The sequence below is a fragment of the Euwallacea fornicatus genome, chromosome 4, assembly GCF_040115645.1.
Source record: "Euwallacea fornicatus isolate EFF26 chromosome 4, ASM4011564v1, whole genome shotgun sequence".
Lineage (NCBI taxonomy): Eukaryota > Metazoa > Arthropoda > Insecta > Coleoptera > Curculionidae > Euwallacea > Euwallacea fornicatus.
In genome coordinates, this window is record NC_089544.1 from 4,239,342 (window position 1) to 4,251,915 (window position 12,574).

The 12,574-nt window shown below is 34.8% G+C and overlaps 2 protein-coding genes across 6 annotated transcripts in view; one reads left to right on the plus strand and one right to left on the minus strand.

Annotated features, from left to right (window-relative positions):
• for (cGMP-dependent protein kinase for) overlaps window positions 1-12,574 on the minus strand; it is a 132,049-nt gene that overhangs the window by 43,929 nt on the left and 75,546 nt on the right. The gene's annotated exons all lie outside the window — the stretch shown is intronic.
• Window positions 1-12,574, plus strand: part of Drgx (Dorsal root ganglia homeobox) — a 190,060-nt gene that overhangs the window by 33,619 nt on the left and 143,867 nt on the right. The window lies entirely within an intron of this gene.

The following is a 12,574-nucleotide window of genomic DNA, read 5'->3' on the forward strand; positions in this document are numbered from 1 at the left end:
TACATCTACCGAGCTAAACTGTCCGCCACTTCGATATACAGTCGTAAGATTAATTATTCGGCCACCAGAGTTATTTTCTGAAAATCGTTTATGATACACATTAAACGTTGCGCTTGATTGAAAATGAGCCTATATGCAGTTAAACTGTTCAGTTTTTATTAAATCAGCAACAAGATAATTATCAATAATTATGAAAAATTGCTTGAAAATAATAATTGTTTCAAAATCTAAGCGGAGCAAAATTATTCGTCCCCTTTGCAGAAGCAACAAAATATTTACTGTTTATTATTATTTTTTTGAAATTCTTCAAGATAATTTAAACGTGCTATTTTGAATATTTTTGTTTGTTTATTATTATCATAAAAGTGCAGATTAGTGCAAGTTACTTATAAAAGCGGGTCCTAAATCTTCTGAAGTTTTTCCTCACATAAGCGAGTTGATTATGAAGTTAAACACAGAAGAAACGTCCCAACGAGTAATAGCCAGAATTATTAGCAGGAGCAGAACAGTAGTTCAGGCTATCATAAAAAAATATGAAACAACAAGAGCAATCCAAACATTGCCGGGTAGTGGAAGAAAATCTGTCTTTAACGAACACATGAAACGGAAAATTATTAGGAAAGTGAATATCAATTCACACATTTTCGCAACAGATTTAGCAAAAAGTGTTGAAAGTGGTTATGGAAAAGTTGCACATATTACTACAGTAAGAAAATTGTTGAACAAGAACGGTTTGAGGGCATGAGTAGCTAGGAAGAAACCGCTTGCTGGTAAAGTGAATAGAAGGGAGCGTATTGACTTTGCTCAACAGTATATTAATAAAGACATTGAATTTTGAAAAAAAAACGGTATTTTCGCGGATCAAACTAAAATTGAGTTGGTTGGAAAATGAAAAAAAAAATTAATGTACAAAAACAAGGAGAGGCGTATAAACAAGAACATTTAAATCCAACGGTGAAACAGAGGGATGGTTCAGTTCTCATTTGAAGTCGTACGTTTTGGTATGGTGTGGGTCGACTTCATTTTATTGATAGAATTATGGACCGCTTTGTTTATTCAGACATTTTTAAGAACAATTTACGCGAGAGAGCAAATAATATGGGAATTTTGGATAAGTATGTTTTCCAACAAGACAATGATCTCAAGCATAAAGCGCGTATTGTTAGGGAATAGTTCGTATGTATATAATACACCAAAAGCATTGGATACGCCGCCTCAGTCACCAAACATAAACCCTATTGAACATTTATTGCCAGAATTGAAAGAATGGGAGAAATTAGAAAATCGGAAGGGTGTCCTACAAAATATTAAATTAGGACTGTTTCGTATTTAAATTCAAGTGGATGTAAAGTGGACGAATAATTTCGCTCGGCTTAGATTTTGAAACCATTATTATTTTCAAGCAATTTTTTTATAATTATCGATAATTATCTTATCGCTTATTTAATAAAAACTGAATAGTTTAATTACATGTACGCGCGTTTTCAATCAAGCGCAACATTTAATGTGCGTTATAAATGATTTTTAGAAAATAACTGAAAGACGAATAATTAATCTCACGGCTGTACGTCGCGGGCTAATTTCCCCCATAGATTTTCGCTAATACTCAGGTCCGGAGATTTTGCTGGCCAAGGTAGAACTTCAATATTATTTCTATGAAAATAGTCTTTTACCATTTCAGCCGTATGCACTGTCGCGTTATCCTACTAAAAATTAAATTCATCTCCACTAATTCGCGTCGCACGTTCCGATATTTTCTGATCAATTGATTCAATGTAGTCCGAACTCTTCAGTTTTGCTATTGATGAAACGAATATTTGTTTTTCCTCGGTAACCAATTCCTCCCTAAATCATAAGTTCTCCATTTCCCATTTGTGGTTTCTCATGAGCATAATTTCTTTCCGCAGATCATAAAAATAGTGCATCCACCCATCTGGGCCATCAAGAGTTAAACCTCTTTTCACATGTAAATAATACTTTTCGCCATTTTTTACACCATCAAATTTTTTTTTTGGGGTAAAATTCATCTGGTCATCGATATGTTTCTCTGTTAACGGTGGCTTACTTTTAAATTTCTTTCGTTTTAAATGGTCAGTGTGATGCAAAATGCGCTGCACATTGTGAATATTTGTTAAAACACCTGTTTCTTGTTCAATTTGGCGTGTTCTATGGGTTGAATTAGATGTGATTCTAATAATTGTACGTCTATCACAACGAGTTGTAGCACAGGGTTGGCCTTTAATTTTCTTCGTACCATATTGTTTGGGCTTGTCCAAAAAACTATTTGATAACATTCGTACTTTTCTGTATCGGTTTCGATATTTTAGTGACACTTAAACCTTTTTTTTGGTGAATTTAAGATAGTTTTACTCTTTTTTTTATTAATTGAGTGCCGCGGCACATTTTGACGTTGAAATTTAAGTTTTACTGTCCCTGAGTCTTTTATATTTTTTTATATTAAATTACACATACTTTTCGTCTTAACCAAACCTATTTGTTGACAGATATTTTAATACTCTCATCAATATCTCTCATTTTGCCGTACCTGTTTTTCATATAAACAGTTGAAACTCCTCAAAAAATGGTAAATATTGCTTGGCGTTCTTTTATCTGAATAAAAAACGAGTACCACCTATGGGGACAAGTATAGAATTTCTGTCAAGCAGATTATTTTCAAGAAACAGCGAAAATTTAGAAGTGTTCTATCATTTTGTCACGGAGTGTCCTATATTAAATGAAAACAAAACAACAAAAATACTAAATAAAATCGAAACTTAGGTAGAAATGAAGTGCGTAGTTTGACTTTGTACCTTGCAGTTCTTCTATACCTATTCAGTTATTTTGTTCTACAAAAGACCTGTCTCATTTAAAAGGTTTTCATTTTCTGGATAAGTCATTTGTACATAATATGCTACGGCCTTCAAAGCAGAAAGGACCTATTGAGCTGTGAAGATTAAAACTTCATCATTCCTGACAACTTCCTCTTCATTCGTCGAACCGTTTTCATATTGATCATTGGCAGTTGTTCGAACAATGTTAATGTCATCAGGAAAATCAGCAACTTCCACGTGTTCATCAATCATGTCATATTCACTTATGTTAATTTCTTCAAAACCATAAATGTTCTGGTTTCTGGCTCATTCACTTCAATCTTCAGCTGCTCGCTCACACCAGCATTTTCCAACGGTTCGTTATAATCGAGCTTGGAGAGCCAGAAAATGATAAATATAAGTTGTTAAAACCGAATGTTTGTTACATTCGAGTTTGTTATAACCCAATAAAAATACACTAGCTTTATAGAAACTTGGGCGAGATTTTTTGTTTGTTCGTTGTAACCGAGTGCTCGTTACAGCCGAGCTCTGCTACAGGTACAAAGTGCCGAGCCGATAGCTTACTTTAAAAGGAGTTACGTTCATGAATAAATTTTTCCCAGAAGACAATCTTTACCACTGTTCTTCAAAAACCTTCTTTTTTCTAGGGTCTCCAAAACACAGTCTGGAGGGAGTCCTAGACTATCTTGCCTTCGGTCTTGATGTACGAGTCGATACTGATATTGTCGGCTTTACTATTGGTAAAGCTTAAACTTCAGTTTAAAAAACACTTCATCTGCTGACTAGTTGTTAACCAACAGTTATTGTCCCTTCCTAATGGCCGGTTTTATAGATTTATGTACAATACATCTAAAAGCTAAACATAGGAATCATCTAGCAGAAAAAACTGTTCCTCAGATTAATTCAAGATGTCAAATGCCTTGCAATATCAGATTTAGATCTGGAAATCTTAGACGCAAACCTCCTCTGAAAATAGTGTAATGTAATGTGATAATTTGAAAATCGTGAAAATGTTTAAATCTTTTTATATACTGTGTTGACATAGAAAAGAGAACACCCCGTAAAAATGGTTTTAATTAAAGAATTTTTGGTATGCATGGTTGTATATGGGAACACAAAAAACGATTTAAATTTCAACTATAATTACAAATGTGTTTACAAGTTATCAGGAATTTTACATTTTGTTTTTTTACTATAAAAATTGCAATAAAATATCAACAATATGACTGAAAAATATAATTTATTGATGTATAGCATGCTTAGAAAGTGCTTTTAGATTAATCAAATATGATTAGATGCAGAATGTAGCGAAATTTTTATCAATGGAGCGAAATTGAGAAAGGTCGCATGGTGGGTCTACGAGAGGCTGCTTGGTCATTTAGGGAAATCGTTACCAGATTTAACCGTATTGTAAACATTATAGTGAGATGTTGGCAGGCATGGTTCCAAAAAGAGCAAACAGGCAAAACAACAAGTACTGGATAATACCAAAGAACTACAGAATGCCAAGATAGTCGCTTTTGAATTATGGCCCTAAAAGATAGGTTCGTCTCTTTGGAAACGCTGACCGATCAGTGATTTGCTGAGTATGGAAAACCCATTGAGATTCGAACCATTTATCGTCGAATAAGAAGTTTTAGACTGATTTCCTACTGTCTTCATCTTGTGTTAACCCTCACCTTAAATCGTCGTCAAAATCAAATGCAGTGGTGCACAGAACAGATATATTGGAATCTGGAATGGGATAATATCGCGTTTAGTGACGAATCCAGATTCTGTTTGGGCATGCATGATGGTCGGGCAAGAATAAGAAGAAAACGAGGTGAATGACGGGATCCTCAGTTTACAATACAGAGACATGTCCATCAGACTATATGGGCAATGGTTTGGGGTGCTGTTGCATATGGTAGCAGGTCACCTTTACTTTCCATTAGAGGAAGTATGACAGTCCAACGGTACATCCAAGAAGTCCTGAAACCTCATCTCGTGCGTTATCTGTAAACTCTTGTTGCACAGCCACATTTGAATACAGTGACTATGGATATGTTTTAAAAAAATGCATTAAATTTGCCACCTTGGTCACCTCCAGACCTGTCACCGATTGAACATGTATGGGATATTGTAGATAGAAGGTTTCATAATTTACCCCATCCCCCATAAACCTTAGCGCCACTATGTTATGCTGTTCAGTAAGCCTGGAATGAGGTCCCCCAAGAGGGCATCAATCACCTCATTAGATCCATACCTACACTTGTACAGAAATGTATAAGACACGGCGGAGAAAGGACAAATTATTAATTTTTATTGGTTTTTAACAATTAAATTTGTAAATTTTTTTAATGAAGTATTTGTTTTAGCGTAAGAAACATGCATACCAAAAATGATTAAAAAACAAAAACATTTTTACGGGGTGTTCTCTTTTCTATGTCACGCACAACATTTCACAACTTTTCTTTGTATCTTGCTCATTTTTTATGGTACTGTAAATAGTATATTATTCGACCAGCATATATTGGACGCTATCATCCCGTTTGGAAAATTATCATTATCAAACATTATGAACCAGACACAGTTTTAGCTAACAATTTGACTGATAGTTCATTAGTATGTGGACAACCCTCATAATAATGCAATCGGAATAAATTTACAAACATTAATCAGTTGCCTTAATATCTTTGGGTGAAAAAATGCAACATTACAATACACTAACAAAGAAAATCCATTCGATGCATGCATGTAATTGTACTGTATTTATTTGTATCCGCTGGCCTATTTAATGTACGGTTATTTAAAAGAAAAATAAATGTGGCAATTTATTGTTTATTAGCGATTAGGTTCTACTTTCTGATAATCCGTACTTGTAAAGAAAGCAGAAATTGCGGTAGTAATTTACGAAACAGGTAGAGGCATTATGCTATGTATAAAAGACTAGAACAATAGGAAACAATAAAAATGTGGCTCCGAAGACATGGTATTGCAGTGTCCTCAGAAGCATCTTCTCTGAGTCTGGTGTGCCAAAATTTCTCACTAAATCTCATTTATAGGAACAATTATGTGATATTAAATAAATCGGTCTTAAGTTAGAGTATTACGAATTTTTTAGTATTTCCGGACCCTCATCTGAAACGTGGCCATTACTTCCACTCGTAAATTACATCTAGACCAAAAACACCATCGGGCCGACAGAACACTTATGTCTTTTGAAGATTTTCCTTGCGAAACAAAAAAGACCAAAAACACGCAAATCGAACGTGTACTCAATCAACCTTCTATTTTTTGTTTTTACCTCTTACTAGAGAATGGCTCACCCAGCATCAACCTTCTTTACTTGTTGAGTAAGAACTTTGAATATCTTTAAAACGATATATTTCAACATGGGTTGTGGCATTAAATATTTTGAAGTTGATTTAGCTGGGGACTGAGGGGTTAAACCTACATTTTATTTTGAGTGTAATGACATTTAAATTAATCGGGACTTTCTCATATCTGAAAGTACGCTCTTATGCAAAGCAGCAAAACTATCTTTGGGTACAACTCAATCAACTTTACGCAAAATAATTGACCGAATTTGCCAAAGCCTAAAAGATAAATTTAAGAATTTTCCATGGTAAATTTTGAGTGAAATAGTAAATATGTATTTTTCGAGTGCAAAAAAAAAATGAGAAACATGTTATAACAATATGAATGTTCTACTCATATTAAAGGGTTAAGGCTCAAAAGATAATAAAATACAAAGACTAGGCAGCTGTTAACTTAATTTATTAGCTTTAGCACCACTTTTGTGACAGTGGCTAACTCTCAGAATGCGATATATGTACTCATATTGTTCTGTCATTGTGGTAAGCAAAGCCTTGACTAAATATCCCGTCCAGCACGGAGACAGCCTTGAGTTGGCACACCGAGGAAAAAAAGTCTGCCATGGGCGGTACCATGTCCTGGTGGGTAAGAGATGTATTTATGCATGTTCTACATGGTATTCACATTTAATATGTTCCGTAACTAATGATTCAGGTTCCCCCTTTTGTGTCCAGCTAATTTAATTTAACCTGAACACTGATAAAAAGCGGTTATTAGAGTTATCTTTTCAAACTGAGAGTTAGGTAATAAATCAAATCCTGCGGTTCTATCAGTAGAGATGCTTAACGTGGTTCCTGGGATCTGAACCTAATAAGTTTTAAGCTATCTATAAAGAGTGACTAAGTAATTTATTTGATTGCGGAGGTTGGTGGTAAGAGTGGGTAGGGGGCGTCATATATCATACTGGATATCTTCAGATGGGGTGCTTATACCACAAAGGTACCAAATGCGTTTTTCAACAAAAAGTCGTTCTTTAGGAAAGTTTTTTCTTGGGCCAAAAGCACGTTTCATCCCGGCAAAAAATTATTTTGGATACGGAGAGCTCAGAATCTTTCAAAACGTAATTTTGACTTAAGTCTAAACTAATTGTGTTTCGTATTTTTAAGCAAAATGTTACTTGAAGAACTTGTTTAGAATTGCTTTAATGGTCAAAATTTTAAATTTCAATAGTTTTACTTTTGAAATTGGTAAATACATTCTAGGCCAACTAAAGAAATAAGTTATAGGCGACCCTATCTGAAAACACCCGGTATATTGACTCATGAGCGTATGGCTTATTGAAAATACATAAAAAAAAATTAAATATAAAATATTTATAAATTCCTTAAGGATATTTCAGATTCAAGAAGAAATTATCGGAAATACGGTATGTTTCTACAAATGATATAGTTTTTATTATTGAATTTTATGCAAGTGCACCCTTTTCTGATGTCAAACATTCTTAGTCATATGTTTTTTAATGCTTCTAGCCAGCCAGTTAGTCACTATTTCAATGTAAACGCTAAAAACCCTATATAATTTCATTATCATACCATGAGAGGTGTTTTTCATGGTCTTGACTATGCCAACGTACGATTCTACATATACAAATTTAGTAACATTTAAATTGCACATTATGCATTTAAATGTGCACATTATCTAAACGGCTGACCAGAAATATATAAAATTTTGCATATTCCAAGCCAGAAAAATATGCTCTTTGCGAATGTTCAAGAACATACAGGGGGCTTCCTTCACCAAATCACCTCAAAAATCGTAAAAAATCATCTCCTTACGATCACGCCGCATGTTTAGAACGCCCAATGCATCTGAATCACCATTAGAACTTTCAAAAGAGCCAAAGAACGTGATTCTTGAATCACAATGCATTTTGATCCGTATTCACACATCAACAGAAAGTATTTTAAGTAAAGTAATTTTGATTATGATTAGATCGTTCAGATAAAAGCGATGTGTCACATTAATCAATATTTCTTTAAACAATCTAATCACTTTTTTAGAGATTTTTTCTATAGAACTAGTAGTTGATATTTCTGATTATTATATCGTATTAAACACTACGTAATCGTATTAGACGGACGTGCCTATCGCCATAGCAAATGTCAGTGCTATTCATATCGAATATATTATAAAAGCAATTTTATCAATGTTTAAGGCAGTTACATAAATTCTATGCTATACATAATGACGTAATTAAAATAGCTTTTTTACTTCTTGATTTGTTGGGTATTGGACGTTTATCGTGCTGTATGGGCACTAAGATAATGAGCGTTAACGTTCGCGTTATTCGGTTTGAAATTTGTCGAGGCCATTAACAGGGCGAAGACAATCCGCTCAAAATCCAAATTTAACATAACTAGATTAATTAAATTCAAATCGGACAGACCAAATTTAAAATTAAAACGTACAATAGCAGGACTCTCTCAGTTCCTTATTGTCTCAAATCAATTAATATCTATATAAAGTAATCACGTAAGCATGGGAGTGAAAGTTACGTTGCCACCTACCTATACATAGATTCATAAGTAATGGTTTTAGCAAATCTGAAAGATCAAGGTTTGCTGAATCGACGTTACCAATTGCAAAGTTTTTTCTTGGCAATTTTTACACATAGTATCAAGTAAATAGACAAAACACCAGAAGTGTATTTCAGCGGTTTTCATGTGAGATATGTTTTTTCCGTTTATTGTGATAAATTAGAACAACAATTAATCCTGATGAGTAAGCCTGTTTTTAATAGAAGCAAACTGTAAAATCTTAATTTTGGGTACGCTTAAATTGCTTACGTCAAGGTCGCTGGTCTGTAATGTGTTCGGAATATGTGTTTACCTGCTTTGTTCTAGATGTAGGTATTTAATAATAGAATAACGATGAAACCCCGATAAAGACGCTTTTTTGTCCATTTAAATGATTATTATCGGATAAACGTGGGGAGTACGATCGTCAGGCGAACGATTCTGTCTTCCCGTCTCCCATCGAATTCTGCACTCCTAATGACGTCTCATTCTGTTGCAACAATACACAACTTTCATAAATTTAAAAAATGAGCATGAGTAACGCGCATGAAAACTTCATTAAGCATCGATCGCAAATCACCGAAAGTGAGATAATCGCCGCGACGGCTCATTAGAAACGCAATTTGCAATTTCCCTTTGAGGCGAAAAAAAATCCAAAGATGAACTTTAACAAAGGCGAAAGTAAATGGCGATGAAATATGCATGTTGATTCTTGAAATACACCAGGAAGTACCGTCAAGTAGTCGAAAGACTACCCGTGTGCAACTAGAGGAAATGAAAGTTTCGTCTTTTGAAGTTACTACATCGTGTTGTAACAATGAGTACTTTAGGTCACGGAATTCATCTTGAAGATTTCTGTTCTTTGGGTAAAACCGTAACGTCCTGATTGACCTTTGCCGCTTAACCTTTGAAAGGAAAATCAAATGAAAGTGCGGCAAATCGCGTTTTCCACGAGAGAAAACGAGTCGTGACTCCGGTATTTTTTTTGAAAATATATGAGTACGCAGTCCTGCTACTTTCATGTTCAGTGCTATCATATTGAGATTCTGTAATTTGTAAACGTAATTTTATTACCGAAAGGTGTGTACACATTCGCATGAATAAAAATGATATTAATGGCAAGGAAAAGGAGACTTCCTTATTGGGAAAAGTGAAGGAAAATGAAAAATTGAATAGACTATTAACTCTAACCGTCTCTCACCTACGCGCACACCTATTAAAAGCCACCCAGCATTTGGTGAATCGCATTAATTTTGAGCTAATAGACAGCTAGATTCCTGCTTTTATTGATAATAACCCTCATAAAGTAATGACACTCTAACACCCCAAATGTCTGCGCAAACCCCGTATGATATAATATACAATAGTAGATATAATAACCCATTACTCCACTACCCTGCGTACTCAACAGCCCCAAAAATGCCCAGGAACATTGTCAGGTTCCATCTTCATCAATAATTTCAAAAAATTCCTTTTCAAAATTTCTAAATTTTGTATTGTTGGAAGTAATTTTCGGGGCAAATGTTGAAGAAAGAATTTTATGGGGAAGTTCGGGCCTTTCTGACCGTCGAGGTGGCTTATTTTATCGTCTATAAGTCCAACAACCTGAGAAATCTCTAACCAATACCGAGTTGTCCTGAAATATACTTTGAGTTTGCACCCTCTCAATAAAGGGGTTGTCAGATTGCGGCTATTGCACTTCTTAGGGGTGTGGAATTTTACGAAGGTCAAGTAAACTAACCTTAAAGGACCATTAAGCCACTCGACCTAAATTGAACAACCCTCGTACTTACTATTGCTACAAATGCGTTCAAAAATTATTGCCGATCTTAACAAAAACCGTAGAGTACCACCGACTTGCACTGCCATCTTATTGCCACAATGTGATAGAGCAATCTTCGAAGAACGAGTACCATTACGTTCTACAGACTGCAAACGTTTTGCTTGGTTCCTCCGTCGAAGACGTACAAATTCAGGCACCTGCTGGTAGATGGCGACAATGGACGTAATCGAGCTAATACAGGGCGTTCAGACGTAGCTTGTATTTACTTTTCTTAAGTTAAACGAGAGGTCGCACGAGCCTTATAATTCAGTGTTAAAATTTCATATGTTTTTATGATGTTAGGTCAGAGCCAGTACTATACTGTGCGACTCTGAATTGTGACCTTCTCAACATTATTATTATTAAAAAACAATTCAAACGCAGCATGAAATAGGTCATAAAAACTATTTTTCGACGTTTGTTTATTTTTTTAAATGTTGCTTACGTCACGTGTAGAGCAAAATCGCCGATTTTTCAAAATTGAAACGTCAGTTAAGTGACACGTCAAATTAAAGGTCTTTGAAAACAGCAATCACTGGCGTGTTGCGATTCAAAATCTACCGATTAGTGTTTGGAAAAAAAAATGTGGTAATAAATGCAATACAAGCTCTAAATCGATAGTACATAAAAAATGAAAAAACTTACTTGTTTAATAAGAAATTGCTTTGTTTTCGATTTTGTCCTTACAAACACTCATTAATCATAGTCTTTAATTAAATTGAAATGATCAATAGATAGTTTTTGAATTGCAATACACCCCTGATGTAATAGGTGTTTCGGTTAATAATGTTTATTTTTTTGCAAAATTTAAACATTTATTTCTATAACAAATTCAATTATGTTAATAATCAAAACGTTGGCCATTGTTAGCAACGCCTTTTCCCTATCTTGCCATCAAAGAATGGATTCCGTGCCAAAAGAATTTTTTGCTTTTTGACGCCAACCAATTATCAAGCCAAATATTTATTTCTTCGTAAGAATGAAAGTGTTGTTCTAAAAGTGCGTGTGCATGGATCAGAATGAATGGTAGTCTGAAGGGGCTAAATCTGGCGAGTTTGGCGGGTGAAGTAGGACGTCACGTTTAACGTTTATCAAATATTTTGTTGCCAATTTTTCAACATGAAGCTGAGCATTATCCTGTTGGAAAATAACTCTATTGTATCTTTGGACGTATTCTTGTCCTTTTCAGTGCTCGGGTGAATTTTACCAGTTGTTTTCGTTATCGATCACCAGTAATCGTTTCACCAAGTTTCGGTAATTCGTAAAACACAACTCCCCTATTATCCCACCAAATACACAGTAAAATCTTCTTTCCATGGATATTGCGTACTGGTTGTGACGTTGACGGTTGGCCTGGATCCATCCATGATTTTTTGCGTGGTGGTTTGTCAAAATAAATCCACTTCTCATTACTTGTGACAACTCGAAGTAAAAACCCCTTTTGTATCTGCTTGATAAGCAAAACTTTATAAATGGTTTTTCGCCTTTCAGCGTCTCGTTCTTTTAATTTATGTGGCACCCATTTTCTTTCCTTCTGAATTTTTTCCAAGGCATATTGTGGACGTTCGAAAATGGTGAATTGGGACGCACTCAAGGTCCTACCAATTGTTTTAACGTTGGAGTGGAGTCTTCGTTCAATAATTCTTGCAAATCTGCATCTTCCAATTTCCTAGTCTTTCCTAGTCGTTCCTCGTCTCTTATATCAACATCGTCACTTTTAAAACGGTTAAACCATCATTCACAACTTTTTTGACATGTAGCATGTTCCCCATACGCTTCATGTAACAATCGATGACTCTCGGCAACCGTTTTTTTTTTCAAATGAGAGAAGGTTGTAAAACATCTCCGCAAAACGTTTTTTCCTGGTATGAAAGTCGCCATATTAAAAACTATGAAAACTATGTTTATTGCACAATGGCAATTAATAGCCAACCGGCTTTGAATGCGGTATGTTTACCTTTCAAGACACTATCGCTATCGCTAGTTGATATTAACAAATGAATCAGTAACACAATCTCTTAGCAAATGGCCATTATTGACCGAACTAC